This window comes from Octodon degus, unplaced genomic scaffold (genome assembly GCF_000260255.1).
Source record: "Octodon degus isolate 3935 unplaced genomic scaffold, OctDeg1.0 scaffold00036, whole genome shotgun sequence".
NCBI classification, from domain to species: Eukaryota; Metazoa; Chordata; class Mammalia; order Rodentia; family Octodontidae; genus Octodon; species Octodon degus.
In genome coordinates, this window is record NW_004524612.1 from 16,769,227 (window position 1) to 16,781,418 (window position 12,192).

A 12,192-nucleotide genomic window follows, 5' to 3' on the forward strand; every position below is an offset into this window, starting at 1 on the left:
CCAGGGCAGCCTGAGATGCTCGAAGTCCTGCAAACCTTCTCATGGCGGAGCTTAGCCTGGCCCCACTGCCAGGTCTCCTGCTGATCCACACATCTCTCCATCTGGGCTCCTGGCACTGGGTCCTCTGAGAGAGTCAGGCTCTGTGTTGCATCCAGAGCCCAAACTAGGTAAATCCACCCCCTGGGCCCAGGAAACAACAGGTAGCTCATAGGACCCCGGAGCCTCTAGTCAATATTTGCCCAGTCATTCAGGCCGGTAATAAACAGCTTATAGGTAGCTTCCCTCTCATGGTGCACCTTCCTCAGCCCTGCCCCAGGGAGTCTGACTGCCACCTCCTCTCCTTAGCTCTGAAAAGGGGGCTGCCAGGCTGACTGTACACTGAACCCTACAAGGGAGCCTGGGCCACCTCCAGGCTGCTCAGCTCAGGCCCCTGGGGTTGGATTCAGACCCCGATGACCCGCGAGTTCCCTGCTGCAGCCACCACTGAGGTTGGTCAGTGCGCCTCATGTCCTTGCAGTGTCACCGCGGATGGATGCACACTCAGACCCAGGTCTGTCGCACAAGCCCAGAGCCAGGACTACTGGGGGAGCCAGGCCACTACCTTTGTGCCAGCTCTGCTTCCAGGGGGCTCCAGTGTGAGGAAACTGAGGCACAAAGTGGGGAAGAGATGTCCTGAACCCCATCTCAAGCTCTGGGTATTCTTTATAAGTGAAATTATGCACAGTCCACAATGAATCCAGAGTTCAAACTGTCAGAGACAAACCCTCCCTGACACACCCAGGATGTGCCCAGGAATAAAATAAAACCGAGACAGCTGTATACCTTACAGATATACTTAGCGTAATGTCTCCCGGGTTCTCCCATGCTGTAGCATGTCAGAATCCCCTTCCTTTTGAAGGCTGAATAATATTCCATTGTGTGCGTGTACTGTGCTGTTTACCGCCTCATCTGCTCAAGGACGTGGGAGCTGCTGCTCTGTGGCTGCTGTGGAGAGGGCTGCCCTGAACCTGGCTGCACAGTGTCTCTCTGAGACGCTGATTTTGATTCTTTAGGGCACGCAGTACGCCCAGAAGCAGGGGCGCAGGCCTGCATGGCACAGCCTTGCCAACTCAGGCTCCTTGTTCTGGTCCTTGTGAGTGGCCGCCCTGAGGGATGTGAGGTGGCCTTCCCACTGTGCATGCCATTTGTGGAGCCCCAGTGATTCCTGATGCTGGGCGTCTTTGTGTCTGCTCTTTGGCCACTTACGTATCTCCTGTGAAGAATGTGCGACCAGGGGCATGTGGGGAATGTGCTCAGGGCCATGCCTGGCTGTTCACACCCTAGGCTCACACCCAAGCACTGACCTGCAGGAGCTTGCTCTTACCCACTAGTGCCGAGATAACACTGGGAGCGTTCTTGGAACAGAGCCTCGGGTGCAGTAAGTGCTCAATAAATGCTAGCTATTGCTACCATTAGTGTCACTATTGTTTATGTTACTGCTGCTACCACTGCTGTTCACATAGCTGCTGTCAGTACTCCTGCTGTGGGTACCCAAGGCTTCCCGAGATAGGAGTCAGCCGGCTCCGTGTCACACATGGCTGTAAGGAGGGGTGTGATCACCGTGCCTGTGGCCAAAGGAGAGGAGACCAGAGCTGGGAGGGCTTTGGAATTCATTCTTTAGTCAGCACTGCTCAGAACTGGCCAGTGGATCGTTGGGTCAGAATAGCCAGAGCTAAGCCAGCGCAGCTCATGCCCTCAGGCAGGCGGGGCCAGGCCTCCTGTGGCTGGCAGCTGGATGGCGGCCGACCCGAGCTCCCAGGGCAGCCGCAGCTCGGCCTGGAGGTGCCGGGTGGGGCCAGAGCCCTGCTTCTGGGCTGGGGAGAGGGCTGGGGCACAAGTCTTGCCGGTGATGTTGTCTCCTCTGGTATCTTCCTCTCTGGGTCCTTCCCACCACCACCCCACCTCCCAGCTGTGGAGGCCACAGCAGCAGATGGCACCCCTCAGATGGTCCTGAGTGCTAAAGGGAGAGGAATGTTGAGTTTCTAGGCAACACTGCCAGGAGAAGAGCGGCGGGGAGACAAGCAGAAATGGTCGGTCAGTTGGCCAGTTGGTGGTCGGCGGGCGGAGTGTCAGTGGGGGAAGAGGCAGCGGGGCCCAAGAAGACAGCAAACAGTCTTGTGCACGTCCAAGCAACTCCAGGGCAGCTGGGACCCGCACCCCACTGAAACGTGCCTGCTGCGTGGCCCTCGGAGGTGAACTCCTTCTGCCTCTCACCCAGGCTGTAGGCGAGGCTGCCTCATGAGGAAGTGGCACAGAAGTGGGGTGTCTCTGATGTTTCCAACAGAAGGAAGAGGGACAGCCCTGGCTGAACATGGCAGAGAAGGATGCAGAGACGGCTGAGGACGGTCACACACAGGAACCTCGGAGAACCACTGCCCTGGGGACCCTATCTCCTGAGGATTCCTGTGACTTCCTCCAAGTCCTTCAGGAATTCTCCTAAGAAGTCCCTTGGATTTAGAAGCTGGCGATGAAGCCACATGCCCAAGGCCTAGAGGACTGTGTTGCAGAGACCTCGAGAGGGAAGGTGCTCACGATCGACGTCTTGCAGAGGAGAGCACAGGGTCTTCGCACTGCTGCGCCATCCCAGCTGCACACCCCTCAGTCTGCATCTCTGGAAGGAAGGGGAGCCCACCAGCATGCACCCTGGCTGCTCCAGCACCCCACCACCTGCCTGGTCAGCCCCTGCATGGCCCTCCCTGCCCTCGGAGAGGACCTGGCTCCCAGTCAACCCTGAGAGTGGGGCCCATTGCTCCCCACCAGCCGGCCAAGGAGGGTCACTCTGCACCCAAACTCAGCTCCTTTGATGCCCCTATGAACCCCCAGTCTCTCTCAACCGATGCCAAAGGGACAACTCCAAGCTCCTGGTGTCCCTTCCCTCTAGCACTCCCGGTTCCTGGATGGTTCCAGTGTCCAGATGTTTCACATCACAGAAGATAAACACAAGAGGACTTCCTGCTTCCTGCTGCATCGTGTTTGGCTCCTGGTGCAGAGCGGGTTGAAGGTCACCCTGCCCGGAGTGTTGGCCACTGACCCTGACATCGATGCCACAAGGTCAGGCCCTGAGCCACAGGTCACTGAGAGGTCTTTACCTCTGCAGGTGACTGGATAAACAGAAAACTCTGCTTGTTGGCAGATGTGGAATTTCCATAGCAACACTGGTAAGCTTAATGAGAGAGACAGTCCCCAGCAAGTGTCTCTATAAAAAGGGCATCCAGGGGCCGGGGAGATGGCTCAGTGGAATAAGCACTTCCCTGGCAAGTGCAAGGGCCTGAGTTCAATCCCCGGTGCCGCCAAAAAAAAAAGGCCATCCTGTGGGAATAGGGACCTCTGTGCATTTCCTAAATCATGCCAGGTGCATGGGGGACAGGTAGAGAGTAGTGTTTGCTGGACAGCACCTCATATTTTTACAGTCCTGTATATGGAAAGGGAGTCAGTCCATGACTGGCCTGTGAGCAGTGCCGACCCCATGAGGTCAGAAGGGGGCGGAAAGCCCCCCTCACCCCCGGCATGTGATCATCAAGCCGCTGCAGCACAATGCATGGGGCAGGGCAGCGCAGCCAGTGGTGTGAGAGGAGTGCATACAGCTATGGACAGCACATGGCACTTGATGATAATAACAGATGACCGTGTTTCTGGCTGGTGTCTTGGCCACACTTTCTAGTGATTATCTAAGAGGGTGTTCCTTCTACTCATTAAAAGGAAAACAGGGCCGGAGAGATGGCTCAGTAGAATAAGTGCTTCGCTGGCAAGCACAAGGGCCTGAATTCAATCCCCCATTCCACCAAAAAAAAAAAAAAAAAAAAAAAAGGAAAACAGCTGGGGAGATAGTTCAGCTGCATAAGCACTTGCCTGGCAAGCACAAGGTCCTGAGTTCAATCTCCCCCCTCCCCCCGCCACCAACAAAGACAGACCTCTGCAGTCAGGTGCAGGGCTGCACACCTAACATCACTATGACTAGAACACAGGAGAATCACAAGTTCGAGGCCAACCTGGGCAACTCAGCAAGATGCCATCTCAAACTAAAAAAGTCAGAGAGCTTGATGCGCTTGCCTGGTAAGCTCAAGGGCCTGAGTTCAATCCCTGGTTCCGCAAAAAAAAAAAAAAAAAAAAAAAAAAAGGAAGCCAGCCAGGTTTGCAGCCAGCACTGCACACAGGGACTCTGCATGCACTGTGTAGTGTGGTGAATGTCCAGGCATACACATTTGCTGTTTCACTTCTCTCTGCATGTAGTTTTGTGTACCCTCCTGTTGTCACCTCTCTCTACACAGCTTCGCTCTTCCCCAACAGAAAGCCTTTGTCCACTACACACTACCTGCACATCGTCCCTGGCTCCTGGCACCACTCTTCTACCTTCTGGGGACTCTGGAGCCCTGACAGAGGTGGAGAGACATGCTATTTGCCTCTGTGCAAGTGTCTCGCTTCAGTTAGGGTGGTACCGCTGAGTTTGAATTTGGAGGCTTCAAGAATCCTTGCATCAAGTGCAGTGGCCTGCTGAGTCACCTGCTCTGCTAGGCGATCTCATGCCAGTTGGCCAGGGCTGGATAACTGCCCCGGCCCTCCCCGCTATCCTCCCGCGGATCACTCTTCCACCAGAGCCTTGTTGTTGGAAGGAACCTGACCTCCATCTCTATCCCTTGCTGAAACCCCCAAGCGCCTGGATCTCTGCTGACTTGCTGGTGGGAAGCCTTCCGCAAAGGCCTGCACGGGGCTGCTTGGAAACACGTTGCATATGCAGCAGGGCAGCCTCTGGACTTTACCGTTGCCTGTGCCCAGTGCCCAGAAGCTTCTGCACAGAGAGAGCCAGCTGCCCTTTTCACAGCTCTGCCACTCCCTCCTCCACACAACAAACTGGTCCTTCTGCTTCTCCCGGACAAAGGAGGCCAACAGAGGTCCCTCCAGCTACCCCAGTGGCCAGCATCCACCTGTGGCCACTGTGTCACCTGTTGTTCATCCTCTCGCTGCTGCAGCAGAAGACCCTTCCCCCAGTCAGTCGCTCCTGAGGGTGGACCCCTCGGTCGCCCTGCCCGACAGTCCCAGGAATCCCGTGCAGCTGTGCCAGCCTCCAGGAGCAGCGCCGCCTCGGGATTGCAACAGGCGCACCTTTAGACCGCGGCTGCCACATGGGCAAGGACTCTGCTGTTTGTCTTGGCTCCACCTTTTTAATTAATTCCCCGCTGTCTCCATTTACGGCCTCATAAAAAAACAGGATTAGAAAGCAAGAAATAACAAGTGGCAGTTGGCGTTCCCTTTTTGGAGGAAAGGTTGGGAGGGGTGCCACCTTCGAAGTTCAGCAGTGAAGATGCCACCTTTGCCCTACATATGGAGAGCTACCCAGCATGTCTTGCGGAGCTCACATATCTTGTCTGCTTCCATCACAACTTCCTGTTGCAAGACGTCACCTCAGGACCCGTCCTATGTCCTACCGCCCACCCAACTGCCACCATCTTGCTACTCCAAACTGTCCAGAGACTGCCAGTCCCCTCCCCCAGGCCTGCTCCCTCCTCCTGCCCATAATGCAGTCTTTCCACCAGCAGGAAAGCCTTATCCTGCTTCCCAGTGAGTCCCTCCATGGGGGTCCCATGCCTCATTTGCAAATGGAGGAGAAAACTCAGGGTGCTTTGCAGATACCCCTTGGAGGCTCTGGTAGGCTCCACAGACCACCTGCTCACTGCAGCCCCCCAAACATCCTTCTCAGGGCACCTCCCCAGAAATGTGGCCCATCAACCTGCCTGCCTGTCCTCGGGGGCCCTCCAGACCTGCTGTCCCACATGACAGTCAGGCTGTGGTTGTGGGAGCTTTATATGAGTCCTTGGCCAGTGGTACTGAGAAGATGGGAAGTTAACCAGCTATTGTGTTGGAGATGAGGTCTGAGAGGTCAGAGGCCTGGATAAGGTCCTGAGTGTAGAACCCTACATTGCACCCTGGTGGCTTTGTAAGAAGAGGGACAGAGCACAGACACAGATGTAGCTCCCCACACTCCCTGTGTTTTTGCACGCATGTCTTCTATGGCCCAGATCTCAGCAGCAGAAGGCCACCACCAGAGGTGACCTCACCTTGCTGCGCCAGCACTGGGAGCCGCGATACACCTCTCTCTCTCAAGAAGAACCTTCCTGATCTACAGTGTGAGACTGATTCATGGTGTGATGCTAGGACCAAGGGCGGGCGATTACTAAATCAGTCCAGTGATTGGTTCAGCACCGCCCTACTCCTGATGCCCTGGATATACTACAATGGACGGAGAGAGGCTTGGCTTACCTCTTGTTGCTTTGCTACCTCCTGCCTGCCATGGAGTGTTTCTCCTCTGTGATACCTCTCTGCCATGCAGCCAGCCTGTTATGGACCAAAATTTCTACAAACTGTGAACCAAATAAGCCTTTCCTAGGGTCAAGGATATAGCTCAGCGGCACAACTCCTGCCCGGCAAGCACAAAGTCCTGAGATTGATTTCCAGTATAAAAAATAATTAAACAAATAAACAACCAACTTCTCCTCCTTAGGAAATCTTGTCTCAGAGGGGAGCTCTCTCCTGCAGGGCAAGGCATGCTTCCCACTGGGTGCATCTCTTTCTTGGGATTATTCAAAAGACAGGAAGAAACCTGACCTCTGGGCCCATATTGGGGACATTTCCCACCCCAGGGCTTTAGCTCTCCCACATTATTTTTTCAATCCTGGACCACCTCCTCCCTGAGGACAAGGCCACCCTGGCCTGAGCTGAGACAATGAGCTTGCAGTGACCCTTATCCCTCACTGCTGCTGGAATAACCTTGGCAAGGCCATGCTGGACCTTCTGTGGCCCCAGACACCATGTGGTCCCCAATTACAAAACGCATGGGGAGGGGCAGTGCGATAGCTCAGCAGTCTAAAGCACCTGCTTAGGCAAGCTTAGACAAATGCAGGGACTGGGGTACAATCCCTGGCACCACATGCCCACCAGCCCTGTCCCCAGGGTGGGCTGAGCCAGACACTAAATAAATAAATAAATATTTAAAAATCCACAGGGCTGGGCAGGTAGCTAGTGGCTTCCTGGCAGCCACAAATCCCCAGCCTCTGAAAGAATAAAGACAGGGGCCGGGGAGATGGCTCAGTAGAATAAGCGCCTCCCTGGCAAGCACCAGGGCCTGAGTACAATCCCTAGTTCTGCCAAAAAAAAAAAAAAAAGAAAAGAAAAAAAGAATAAAAACAAATATCTTTGGAATAAAAAAAACAAGAGACTTGAATAGACATTTCCAGAGAAAATACAGAGGGACATAAACACATGAAAAGATATTCAACCTACCACTCACTAGAGAAACGTGAAGCAAAACTAGGAAAGGATTGTGCAGTGTTTCTCGGTGGAGGAAATTAAAAATCACTCTAAGTATGTGAGGCGATGAATATGTTAATCAGCTTGGTTGTAGTAACCATTTCACAGCACATATGAGGGGTGTGTGTGTGTGCATGGTTTTCTCAAAGTCCCGCTATGTAGTCCAGGCTGGCATCAAGCTCTCCATGTGCTGGGATTACATGTGTGCACCACCATGCCCACCCTTAAGAATATAATGTTGCCTGGGATGGTGGCACACATCTGTCACCCCAGCACTCAGCAGGCAGAGGCAGGAGGATCTCCACCAGTTCAAGGCCAACCTGGGCTGTACAGTGTGTCAAGCTTAGCGGGGCAAGCAGGTATGTTCTGCTGCCTCCTGCACCTCAGGGTGTCCTGGGGGAACGTTCTCCCCAAGCTCAGCTCCAGAGTGCTCAAGGGAAAGAGCACGACAGCCCCGGACCCACCTCACCCGTCCCTAGCTGCCAGACTGCAGCAGTCTTGGGAAAGCCCGTCCTCTTTCTAAAGAAGCGGCACCAGCAGCCACTTCCTCCTGTCTTGGTCACCCTCCTGGGACTTCCTTCACCTTTCCAAGTCTGTTGTTCCTGGCACTCCCTGCTGGGCACACATTCACAGCCAACATGGCAGTGGCCCGCCAGCCACAGCCTGCAGGACTACAGGCCTCAGGGCTCCTCCCGCTCCGGGATACCTGTGCTTCCCTTGGGGTCGTCTAAACAGGCATCTTCAGAAAAGGACATTTATTGCCAAGACAATTGCAGATAAGGGAGGATCATCTGTCTGCCAAAATGACTTGGGCCGGGCCTGAGCTGCGGCGGCGTTGTCAGAGTGATTTTAGCTCAGCCCTTGCGAGACATGAGGCTCTTACAAACTCAGATAAGGCCCTCTTCTTTATAGAGCTCAGAGGAGTAGAGGGGAGACGGGAGTTGCAGCGATAGTCGCCACTAGAGATAAGGAGAATATATATTTTGTTTAACCAAACCTGTCCGTTGGCTGGAGACGCCAATGAACTGGCATCCATCAAACCCTTTTCTGATTTACACGAATACCTGATTCCCCTGATAAGAAAAAGTGTAAGTCAACACTGCTCTGTTGTAATTGGGTGTTACCTGCCCAGATACCGGACTTTTTATCTACGGATCCTTTGCCAGGCTCCCTTTGGCTTTATCTGAGCTTGAGGTGTGACCAAATTGTCGTTCGTGCGTGTGCGCTTGTGTGTGTGGGCTCCAAAGGTCTGTTCACGGACACATCCTGAAGACATGGTTTGGGGTGCAAAGAGAGACTAAGGGGGCAGTAGAAAGTGATGGAGCTCTTGCCTAATCACAGTGAAGCCGCCTGCCGGTGTCCGCTCCACCCAGCTCTTGTCTGTTATCCATCAGCCCCGACCCCGGCAGCCGAAACCCAGGGCTGTCGTGATAAGGAGCCCAAACTGTGCTAGATCACCCCACACCTCTGGACTCAGTTTCTCCATCTGGGAGAGAGAGGGTGATATGCAGCGCCATGCGTCTAGCACGAGGACGGATGGCCTGCGCTACGCCAAGTGATCTGCCAACAGGAAGGCTGGCGGATTAAGTAAAGATTTACAAAGAATTATGTCTAAATGATCCTTATTTATGATGTGCTTCATGAAACTAATAGATGACAACTGGAAGGGACCCAAGGGAGAACCTGCTTTTCCAGATTGGAAAAAAGAAAATGAAGCCTCTTTCTTGGGGATGGGGGGAGGAACTTGCCCAAGATGCACCGAGGGCCCCTTCCCTGCCCCCTTGGTTAGCTGGAGCGCAGGGAAGGAGAGGCTGCCCTTCCAGCATGAAATGTGAGACTCGGAAAGGATTTTCAGCCGCCCAGAGAAGCAGCTGAGATAGAACAGGAGGCAACGTCGCTGAATATGTCGCTGCCCAAGCTGCTGCAGTGCACCTCCAGTTACCTGTGACAGGCTGTTTTTAGATTTTTTTTTTTTTTTTTTTTTTTTTTGTACCAGGAATTGAATTCAGGACCTTGCACTTGTTGGACAAGAACTGTGCTGCTGAGCCATAGCCCCGCCCTAATCTCTAATTTAATAATAAGTTAAACCTTATCAGAGCTTCAGAGCTATGGATGGCTAGGGCAAGGCATAGAGAGTAGCTTCAGGTGTCCCTCGGGTCATGGTGCGGCATCCCCCAAAGGATGAGGAAGGAGGCTGTTGGGTTTGACAATGTATGCAAATAGTTGTTTGGGAGAGCTTAATTTACAGCTGTTTCTAATGTTATTCCTTGGTTAGTGGACCAGTAGCAAATAGTGCATTTTCTTCATGAACTTTTCTTTGCAGGCTGCACAGAAGTGCATAAGCCGACGTGGTTGTGACGCTTACTTTTCCAGCACTTGGGAGGTTGAACCAGGACAATGGCTGTGCATTCCAGACCAGCATGGGTTATAAGGCGAGTTCAAGGCCAGTCTGAATTACATAGCAAGATCCTGCCTCAAAAAAAGTGTAGAAAATGTGAAAGATAAAACCACCCCTAGGGGCTGAGGAGATGGCTCAGTGGAATATGTGCTTCCCTAGCAAGCGCAAGGGCCTGAGTTCAATCCCAGGTTCCGCAAAAACCAAAACAAAACAAAAAAAAACCACCCCTACTCTCACTCCCACCACCATGTCACCCTCCCAGGGTAACCAGCCTCGAATTCACAGTCTGTAATCCACAGTCTGTCCCGACTTCCGGATGCACAGCCTGACCCCAAAGCTCGTGCTTCTGCATGTTCACTCAGGCAGGGTGGGGTAGAAGTCCCCAGGTGTCACACCTCAGCAAACAGGAATGGGCTGTGCTGTGACGATGACAATGGCCACCGATGCAACGCGGGAGGACACTCCCCACTGGGCCACCAGGAAACGTGACCTGCACAGCGGAGCAGGTTCACCTCCCTCTGTGGGGAACTTTGCCCGCAGAAGATGCTGACTCAGCCTTGCTCCTCGTGCCCAGCCTCTGAGGTCGCTGGCCTCGTGCGCTCTGCCGCCTGTGGTTTAGTCACAAGTCCCTTTGACGTAGGGAGGCTCCGAGACATCCCTGAGTCAGGGGTGTGAGAGACTTGGAAAAACAAATGATAAACCTAGAGTCAGGGCAACGAGCGGAGTGGGCGCTGTGGGCGCTGTGGGCACGAGTCGCGCTCCCGTGAGTCCTCCCTCCTTCCTGGCCCAGCTTGAGCTTTGTCTGTGCAACACACACTCTTGCTTTCAGCTCTCTGGTTCTCAGAATGTGCTCCTCCAACCTCTGGAGCAAGATGCTGCGCTGAGGCCGGGCAGCCCTACGCAGGACGCCTGCCTGCGCCGCTTGCAAACTGTCCCCGAGAACACACCGCCCATCCCTTGGTCCCAGGACACTTGCAGCCGCCTCTGCGCCTAGCTGCCCGCAAAGCCTTGTCGTGTTGCCTGACTAGTTAGTTACTGTTGGGAGGAAAGCAAGTTGTTCAAGATACATACTTTACAACCACTACTACTGACCTCTGAGTTTGTACGCAAGCCAGGGACTGTCTCAGTCATTTTGACAAAGTCATTTAATAAGCAGAATTGTTAAGTGAGAATTGAAGTGTGAAAAGGCAGCAAGATGACACTATGGTACCAGGGAGAGGGGGCTACAGAGGCAGGTGGGACTCCCAGGACAGGAAGTGGAAAGGAAAGGTTGGGATGAGCAGTGCTCAGCTACTTAGAGCAGGAACCGATGCTGTTGGGATTGCAGGGACAGGAAATCAGCTCTGTGGGGTCTGCAGGGACAGGAAGTCCCAACAGAGAGGGGAAGAGGCATCCCGGGCAGGGGCAGGGAAGCCATCTTGCATGGTAGACATGGACTCGAAAAACATACCAAAAGAGAAAAACCTGGATTATTTTAGCTGCTGCGAATAAAAGTCCTTTTGCTCCCTTCTTTTCAACTTTTTTGTGTTACATTTATCTTGTATTATTGCATGGGCTCGCCTTGCAGGGCAATGGTGAAGGACTGCCACTTATTCCAGCCAAAGCTGCCTTTGTACCAGTCATGTTGAGTGGTTTTGCACCAGAAAGTGGCGCACGTAATGCCAACGTCGCACTTGGATTAGACATTCTTATTGTGTTACAGAAATATCCTCCTATTTTAATTTTTTTCCATTTTTTTCCTTTTTTTAGTGGAACTGGGGATTGAACTCAGACCCTTGAGCTTGCCAGGGAAGCATTTATTCTACTGAGCCATCTCCCTTGCCCCAAAGGATATCTCTTTTTTTGTGGTGGAACCAGGGATTGAATTCAGGCCCTTGCACTTACCAGAGAAGCGCTTATCCTACTGAGCCATCTCCCTGGCCCCTCTAATTTTTTTTCCTAATTTTTATTAAGGGATTTATTTGTTTATTTTAATCAGGAAAGAAGATTGAATTTTGTTTAATGCCCTTTTGTTCCTGCTGGTATAACCTAATTATATAATTTCCCTCCTTTCCCTGAGTACTATCTTTTATTAATTCATTTCTAAATGTTGAACCACCTAGCTTCCTACGACATTCTGTATTCATATTTATAATATATGGCTGATTTCAGTTTGGTAATATTTTATTCATTTAGAATTGTTGCATCAACATTAAGAAAAATAACTTCATTAAAGTTACTTTGAATTTATTTCAGTGTTGTGTTTAATTTAAAAAATAAAACTGGGCCGAGGAGATAGCTCAGTAGAATAACCACTTGCCTGGCAAGCGCAAGGGCTTGAGTTCAATGCCCAGTTCCACAAAAAAATACAGAAAGAAAAAAAATAAATAAAACCATGAGGCAGGAGGATCCTCGCAAGTTTGAGACCAGCCTGGGCTACAAAGTGAGCTCAAGCCCAACCTCAACTGCATAGC

General features: G+C 52.5%; 1 pseudogene; it reads left to right on the forward strand.

Moving 5' to 3' along the window:
- The first annotated feature begins 452 nt into the window (after positions 1-452).
- The window catches only part of LOC101559920, a 16,566-nt pseudogene continuing 4,826 nt past the window's right edge, over positions 453-12,192 (forward strand).